The following is a 9,034-nucleotide window of genomic DNA, read 5'->3' as shown; positions in this document are numbered from 1 at the left end:
CAGCCTCCATGTTGCACAGCACATATCCTCCCTGTTGTACAGCAAACAACCTCCCTGTTGTACAGCACACAGCCTCCCTGTTACACAGCACACAGCCTCCCTGTTGTACAGCACACAGCCTCCGTGTTGCACGGCACACAGCCTCCCTGTTGTACAGCAGACAGCCTCCCTGTTGTACAGCACACAGCGTAACTGTTACACAGCACACAGCCTCCCAGTTGTACAGCACACAGCCTTCCTGTTGTACAACACACAGCCTCGCTGTTGTACAGCACACAGCCTCCCTGTTGTACAGCACACAGACTCCCTGTTACACAGCAAACAGCCTCCCTGTTGTACAGCACACAGCCTCCCTGTCGTACAGCACACAGCCTTTCCGTTGTACAGCACACAGCCTCACTGTTGTACAGCACACAGCCTCCCTGGTGTACAGGACACAGCCTCCCTGTTGTACAGCACACAGTCTCCCTGCTGTACAGGACACAGCCACCCTGTTGTATAGCACACAGCCTCCCTGTTGTACAGCACACAGCCTCGCTGTTGCAGAGCACACAGCCTGCCTGTTGTACAGCACACAGCCTCCCTGTTGTACAGCACAAAGCTTCCCTGTTGTACAGCACACAGCCTCCCTGTTGTACAGCAAACCGCCTCCCTGTTACACAGCACACAGCCTCCCTATTGTAGAGCACACAGCCTCCCTGTTGCACAGCAAACAGCCTCCCTGTTGTACAGCACACAGCCTCCCTGTTGTACAGCACACAGCTTCCCTGTTGTACAGCACACAGACTCCCTGTTGCACAGCAAACCGCCTCCCTGTTACACAGCACACAGCCTCCATGATGCACAGCACACAGCCTCCCTGTTGTACAGCAAACAGCCTCCCTTTTACACAGCACAAAGCTTCCCTGTTGAACAGCACACAGCCTCCATGTTGCACAGCACAAAGCTTCCCTGTTGAACAGCACACAGCCTCCCTGTTGCACAGCAAACAGCCTCCCTGTTGTACAGCACACAGCCTCCCTGTTGTACAGCACACAGCTTCCCTGTTGTACAGCACACAGACTCCCTGTTGCACAGCAAACCGCCTCCCTGTTACACAGCACACAGCCTCCATGATGCACAGCACACAGCCTCCCTGTTGTACAGCAAACAGCCTCCCTTTTACACAGCACAAAGCTTCCCTGTTGAACAGCACACAGCCTCCATGTTGCACAGCACACAGCCTCCCTGTTGTACAGCACACAGCCTCCCTGTTACACAGCACACAGCCTCCCTGTTACACAGCACACAGCCTCCCTGTTACACAGCACACAGCCTCCCTGTTGTACAGCACACAGCCTCCGTGTTGCACGGCACACAGCCTCCCTGTTGTACAGCAGACAGCCTCCCTGTTGTACAGCACACAGCCTCCCAGTTGTACAACACACAGCCTTCCTGTTGTACAACACACAGCCTCGCTGTTGTACAGCACACAGCATCCCTGTTGTACAGCACACAGACTCCCTGTTACACAGCAATCAGCCTCCCTGTTGTACAGCACACAGCCTCCATGTTGCACAGCACACATCCTCCCTGTTGTACAGCACACAGCCTCCCTGTTAAGAGAACACAGCCTCCTTGTTACACAGTACACAGCCTCCCTGTTGTAGAGCAAACAGCCTCCCTGTTGCACAGCAAACAGCCTCCTTGTTACACAGCACACAGCCTCCCTGTTGTACAGCACACAGCCTCCATGCTGCACAGCAAACAGCCTCCCTGTTGTACAGCAAATAGCCTCCCTTTTACACAGCACACAGCATCCCTGTTATACAGCACACAGCCTCCCTGTTGTACAGCACACTGCCTCCCTGTTGCCCAGCACACAGCCTCCCTGTTGTACAACGCACAGCCTCCCTGTTGTACAGCACACTGCCTCCCTGTTGCCCAGCACACAGCCTCTCTGTTGTACAGCACACAGCCTCCCTGTTGTACAGCACACTGCCTCCCTGTTGCCCAGCACACAGCCTCTCTGTTGTACAGCACACAGCCTCCGTGTTGCACGGCACAAAGCCTCCCTGTTACACAGCACACAGCCTCACTGTTGTACAGAACAGCCTAGCTGTTGTACAGCACACAGCCTCCCTGTTGCACAGTACACAGCCTCCCTGTTGTACAGCACACAGCCTCCCTGTTGTACAGCACACAGCCTCGCTGTTAAGAGCACACAGCCTCCCTGTTACACAGTACACAGCCTGCCTGTTGCACAGTACACAGCCTCCCTGTTGTACAGCACACAGACTCCCTGTTGTACAATAAACAGCGTCCCTGTTGTACAGCACACAGCCTCCCTGTTGTACAGCACACAGCCTCCCTGTTGTACAGCACACAGCCTCCCTGTTGTACAGCACAAAGCTTCCCTGTTGTACAGCACACAGCCTCCCTGTTGTACAGCACACAGCCTACCTGTTGTACCGCACACAGCCTCCCTGTTGTACAGCACACAGCTTCCCTGTTGTACAGCACACAGCCTCCCTGTTGCACAGCAAACTGCCTCCCTGTTACACAGCACACAGCCTCCCTGTTGTACAGCAAACATCCTCCCTGTTGTACAGCAAACAGCCTAGCTGTTGCACAGCAAACAGCCTCCATGTTGTACAGCACACAGCCTCCCTGGTGTACAGCACACAGCTTCCCTGTTGTACAGCACACAGCCTCCATGATGCACAGCACACAGCCTCCCTGTTGTACAGCACACAGCCTCCCTGTTACACAGCACACAGCCTCCATGATGCACAGCACACAGCCTCCCTGTTGTACAGCAAACAGCCTCCCTTTTACACAGCACAAAGCTTCCCTGTTGAACAGCACACAGCCTCCATGTTGCACAGCACACAGCCTCCCTGTTGTACAGCACACAGCCTCCCTGTTACACAGCACACAGGCTCCCTGTTACACAGCACACAGCCTCACTGTTGTACAGCACACAGCCTTCCTGTTGTATAGCAAACAGCCTACCTGTTGTACAGCACACAGCCTCACCGTTGCATAGCACACAGCCTCCCTGTTGTACAGCACACAGCCTCCCTGTTGCACAGCACACAGCCTCCCTGTTGTACAGCACACAGCCTCCCTTTTACACAGCACACAGCCTCCCTGTTACACAGCACACAGCCTCCCTGTTGTACAGCAAACAGCCTCCCTGTTGTACAGCACACAGCCTCCCTGTTGCACAGCACACAGCCTCCCTGTTGTACAGTACACAGCCTCCCTGTTGTACAGCACACAGCCACCCTATTGCACAGCACACAGACTCCCTGTTGTACAATAAACAGCGTCCCTGTTGTACAGCACACAGCCTCCCTGTTGTACAGCACACAGCCTCGCTGTTGCAGAGCACACAACCTCCCTGTTGTACAGCACACAGCCTCCCTGTTGTACAGCACAAAGCTTCCCTGTTGTACAGCTCACAGCCTCCCTGTTGTACAGCAAACAGCTTTCCTGTTTTACAGCACACAGCCTCCCTGTTGTAGAGCACACAGCCTCCCTGTTGCACAGCAAACAGCCTCCTTGTTGTACAGCACACAGCCTCCCTGTTGTACAGCACACAGCCTCCCTGTTACACAGCACACAGCCTCCATGATGCACAGCACACAGCCTCCCTGTTGTACAGCACACAGCCTCCCTTTCACACAGCACACAGCCTCCCTGTTGCACAGCACACAGCCTCCCTGTTGTACAGCACAGCCTAGCTGTTGTACAGCACACAGCTTCCTTGTTGTACAGCACACAGCCTCCCTGTTGTACAGGACAGCCTAGCTGTTGCACAGCACACAGCCTCCATGTTGCACAGCACACATCCTCCCTGTTGTACAGCACACAGCCTCCCTTTCACACAGCACACAGCCTCCCTGTTACACAGCACACAGCCTCGATGTTGAACAGCAATCAGCCTCCCTGTTGTACAGCACACAGCCTCACTGTTGTACAGCACACAGCCTTCCTGTTGTATAGCAAACAGCCTACCTGTTGTACAGCACACAGCCTCCCCGTTGCATAGCACACAGCCTCCCTGTTGTACAGCACACAGCCTCCCTGTTGCACAGCAAACAGCCTCCCTGTTACACAGCAGACAGCCTCCTTGATGTACAGCACACAGCCTCCCTGTTGTACAGCACAGCCTAGCTGTTGCACAGCATACAGCCTCTCTGTTGCACAGCACACAGTCTCCCGTTGTACAGCACACAGCCTCCCTGTTACACAGCACACAGCCTCCCTGTTGCACAGTACACAGCCTCCCTGTTGTACAGCACACAGCCTCCCTGTTGTACAGCACACAGCCTCGCTGTTAAGAGCACACAGCCTCCCTGTTACACAGTACACAGCCTGCCTGTTGCACAGTACACAGCCTCCCTGTTGTACAGCACACAGACTCCCTGTTGTACAATAAACAGCGTCCCTGTTGTACAGCACACAGCCTCCCTGTTGTACAGCACACAGCCTCCCTGTTGTACAGCACACAGCCTCCCTGTTGTACAGCACAAAGCTTCCCTGTTGTACAGCACACAGCCTCCCTGTTGTACAGCAAACAGCTTTCCTGTTCTATAGCACACAGCCTCCCTGTTGTAGAGCACACATCCTCCCTGTTGCACAGCAAACAGCCTCCCTGTTGTACAGCACACAGCCTACCTGTTGTACAGCACACAGCCTCCCTGTTGTACAGCACACAGCTTCCCTGTTGTACAGCACACAGCCTCCCTGTTGCACAGCAAACTGCCTCCCTGTTACACAGCACACAGCCTCCCTGTTGTACAGCAAACAGCCTCCCTGTTGTACAGCAAACAGCCTAGCTGTTGCACAGCAAACAGCCTCCATGTTGTACAGCACACAGCCTCCCTGGTGTACAGCACACAGCTTCCCTGTTGTACAGCACACAGCCTCCATGATGCACAGCACACAGCCTCCCTGTTGTACAGCACACAGCCTCCCTGTTACACAGCACACAGCCTCCATGATGCACAGCACACAGCCTCCCTGTTGTACAGCAAACAGCCTCCCTTTTACACAGCACAAAGCTTCCCTGTTGAACAGCACACAGCCTCCATGTTGCACAGCACACAGCCTCCCTGTTGTACAGCACACAGCCTCCCTGTTACACAGCACACAGGCTCCCTGTTACACAGCACACAGCCTCACTGTTGTACAGCACACAGCCTTCCTGTTGTATAGCAAACAGCCTACCTGTTGTACAGCACACAGCCTGACCGTTGCATAGCACACAGCCTCCCTGTTGTACAGCACACAGCCTCCCTGTTGCACAGCACACAGCCTCCCTGTTGTACAGCACACAGCCTCCCTTTTACACAGCACACAGCCTCCCTGTTACACAGCACACAGCCTCCCTGTTGTACAGCAAACAGCCTCCCTGTTGTACAGCACACAGCCTCCCTGTTGCACAGCACACAGCCTCCCTGTTGTACAGTACACAGCCTCCCTGTTGTACAGCACACAGCCACCCTATTGCACAGCACACAGTCTCCCTGTTGTACAATAAACTGCGTCCCTGTTGTACAGCACACAGCCTCCTTGTTGTACAGCACACAGCCTCGCTGTTGCAGAGCACACAACCTCCCTGTTGTACAGCACACAGCCTCCCTGTTGTACAGCACAAAGCTTCCCTGTTGTACAGCTCACAGCCTCCCTGTTGTACAGCAAACAGCTTTCCTGTTTTACAGCACACAGCCTCCCTGTTGTAGAGCACACAGCCTCCCTGTTGCACAGCAAACAGCCTCCTTGTTGTACAGCACACAGCCTCCCTGTTGTACAGCACACAGCCTCCCTGTTACACAGCACACAGCCTCCATGATGCACAGCACACAGCCTCCCTGTTGTACAGCACACAGCCTCCCTTTCACACAGCACACAGCCTCCCTGTTGCACAGCACACAGCCTCCCTGTTGTACAGCACAGCCTAGCTGTTGTACAGCACACAGCTTCCTTGTTGTATAGCACACAGCCTCCCTGTTGTACAGGACATCCTAGCTGTTGCACAGCACACAGCCTCCATGTTGCACAGCACACATCCTCCCTGTTGTACAGCACACAGCCTCCCTTTCACACAGCACACAGCCTCCCTGTTACACAGCACAAAGCCTCGATGTTGAACAGCAATCAGCCTCCCTGTTGTACAGCACACAGCCTCACTGTTGTACAGCACACAGCCTTCCTGTTGTATAGCAAACAGCCTACCTGTTGTACAGCACACAGCCTCCCCGTTGCATAGCACACAGCCTCCCTGTTGTACAGCACACAGCCTCCCTGTTGCACAGCAAACAGCCTCCCTGTTACACAGCAGACAGCCTCCTTGATGTACAGCACACAGCCTCCCTGTTGTACAGCACAGCCTAGCTGTTGCACAGCACACAGCCTCCCTGTTGTACAGCACACAGCCTCCCTGTTGCACAGTACACAGCCTCCCTGTTGTACAGCACACAGCCTCCCTGTTGTACAGCACACAGCCTCGCTGTTAAGAGCACACAGCCTCCCTGTTACACAGTACACAGCCTGCCTGTTGCACAGTACACAGCCTCCCTGTTGTACAGCACACAGCCTCCCTGTTGTACAGCACACAGCCTCCCTGTTGTACAGCACAAAGCTTCCCTGTTGTACAGCACACAGCCTCCCTGTTGTACAGCACACAGCCTACCTGTTGTACAGCACACAGCCTCCCTGTTGTACAGCACACAGCTTCCCTGTTGTACAGCACACAGCCTCCCTGTTGCACAGCAAACTGCCTCCCTGTTACACAGCACACAGCCTCCCTGTTGTACAGCAAACAGCCTCCCTGTTGTACAGCAAACAGCCTAGCTGTTGCACAGCAAACAGCCTCCATGTTGTACAGCACACAGCCTCCCTGGTGTACAGCACACAGCTTCCCTGTTGTACAGCACACAGCCTCCATGATGCACAGCACACAGCCTCCCTGTTGTACAGCACACAGCCTCCCTGTTACACAGCACACAGCCTCCATGATGCACAGCACACAGCCTCCCTGTTGTACAGCAAACAGCCTCCCTTTTACACAGCACAAAGCTTCCCTGTTGAACAGCACACAGCCTCCATGTTGCACAGCACACAGCCTCCCTGTTGTACAGCACACAGCCTCCCTGTTACACAGCACACAGGCTCCCTGTTACACAGCACACAGCCTCACTGTTGTACAGCACACAGCCTTCCTGTTGTATAGCAAACAGCCTACCTGTTGTACAGCACACAGCCTCACCGTTGCATAGCACACAGCCTCCCTGTTGTACAGCACACAGCCTCCCTGTTGCACAGCACACAGCCTCCCTGTTGTACAGCACACAGCCTCCCTTTTACACAGCACACAGCCTCCCTGTTACACAGCACACAGCCTCCCTGTTGTACAGCAAACAGCCTCCCTGTTGTACAGCACACAGCCTCCCTGTTGCACAGCACACAGCCTCCCTGTTGTACAGTACACAGCCTCCCTGTTGTACAGCACACAGCCACCCTATTGCACAGCACACAGACTCCCTGTTGTACAATAAACAGCGTCCCTGTTGTACAGCACACAGCCTCCCTGTTGTACAGCACACAGCCTCGCTGTTGCAGAGCACACAACCTCCCTGTTGTACAGCACACAGCCTCCCTGTTGTACAGCACAAAGCTTCCCTGTTGTACAGCTCACAGCCTCCCTGTTGTACAGCAAACAGCTTTCCTGTTTTACAGCACACAGCCTCCCTGTTGTAGAGCACACAGCCTCCCTGTTGCACAGCAAACAGCCTCCTTGTTGTACAGCACACAGCCTCCCTGTTGTACAGCACACAGCCTCCCTGTTACACAGCACACAGCCTCCATGATGCACAGCACACAGCCTCCCTGTTGTACAGCACACAGCCTCCCTTTCACACAGCACACAGCCTCCCTGTTGCACAGCACACAGCCTCCCTGTTGTACAGCACAGCCTAGCTGTTGTACAGCACACAGCTTCCTTGTTGTACAGCACACAGCCTCCCTGTTGTACAGGACAGCCTAGCTGTTGCACAGCACACAGCCTCCATGTTGCACAGCACACATCCTCCCTGTTGTACAGCACACAGCCTCCCTTTCACACAGCACACAGCCTCCCTGTTACACAGCACACAGCCTCGATGTTGAACAGCAATCAGCCTCCCTGTTGTACAGCACACAGCCTCACTGTTGTACAGCACACAGCCTTCCTGTTGTATAGCAAACAGCCTACCTGTTGTACAGCACACAGCCTCCCCGTTGCATAGCACACAGCCTCCCTGTTGTACAGCACACAGCCTCCCTGTTGCACAGCAAACAGCCTCCCTGTTACACAGCAGACAGCCTCCTTGATGTACAGCACACAGCCTCCCTGTTGTACAGCACAGCCTAGCTGTTGCACAGCATACAGCCTCTCTGTTGCACAGCACACAGTCTCCCGTTGTACAGCACACAGCCTCCCTGTTACACAGCACACAGCCTCCCTGTTGCACAGTACACAGCCTCCCTGTTGTACAGCACACAGCCTCCCTGTTGTACAGCACACAGCCTCGCTGTTAAGAGCACACAGCCTCCCTGTTACACAGTACACAGCCTGCCTGTTGCACAGTACACAGCCTCCCTGTTGTACAGCACACAGACTCCCTGTTGTACAATAAACAGCGTCCCTGTTGTACAGCACACAGCCTCCCTGTTGTACAGCACACAGCCTCCCTGTTGTACAGCACACAGCCTCCCTGTTGTACAGCACAAAGCTTCCCTGTTGTACAGCACACAGCCTCCCTGTTGTACAGCAAACAGCTTTCCTGTTCTATAGCACACAGCCTCCCTGTTGTAGAGCACACATCCTCCCTGTTGCACAGCAAACAGCCTCCCTGTTGTACAGCACACAGCCTACCTGTTGTACAGCACACAGCCTCCCTGTTGTACAGCACACAGCTTCCCTGTTGTACAGCACACAGCCTCCCTGTTGCACAGCAAACTGCCTCCCTGTTACACAGCACACAGCCTCCCTGTTGTACAGCAA

This window comes from Petromyzon marinus, chromosome 25, assembly GCF_048934315.1.
Source record: "Petromyzon marinus isolate PM22_M1 ecotype Great Lakes invasive population chromosome 25, UKy_Petmar_22M1.pri1.0, whole genome shotgun sequence".
Classification (NCBI taxonomy): domain Eukaryota; kingdom Metazoa; phylum Chordata; class Hyperoartia; order Petromyzontiformes; family Petromyzontidae; genus Petromyzon; species Petromyzon marinus.
This window is presented reverse-complemented; position numbering follows the sequence as displayed.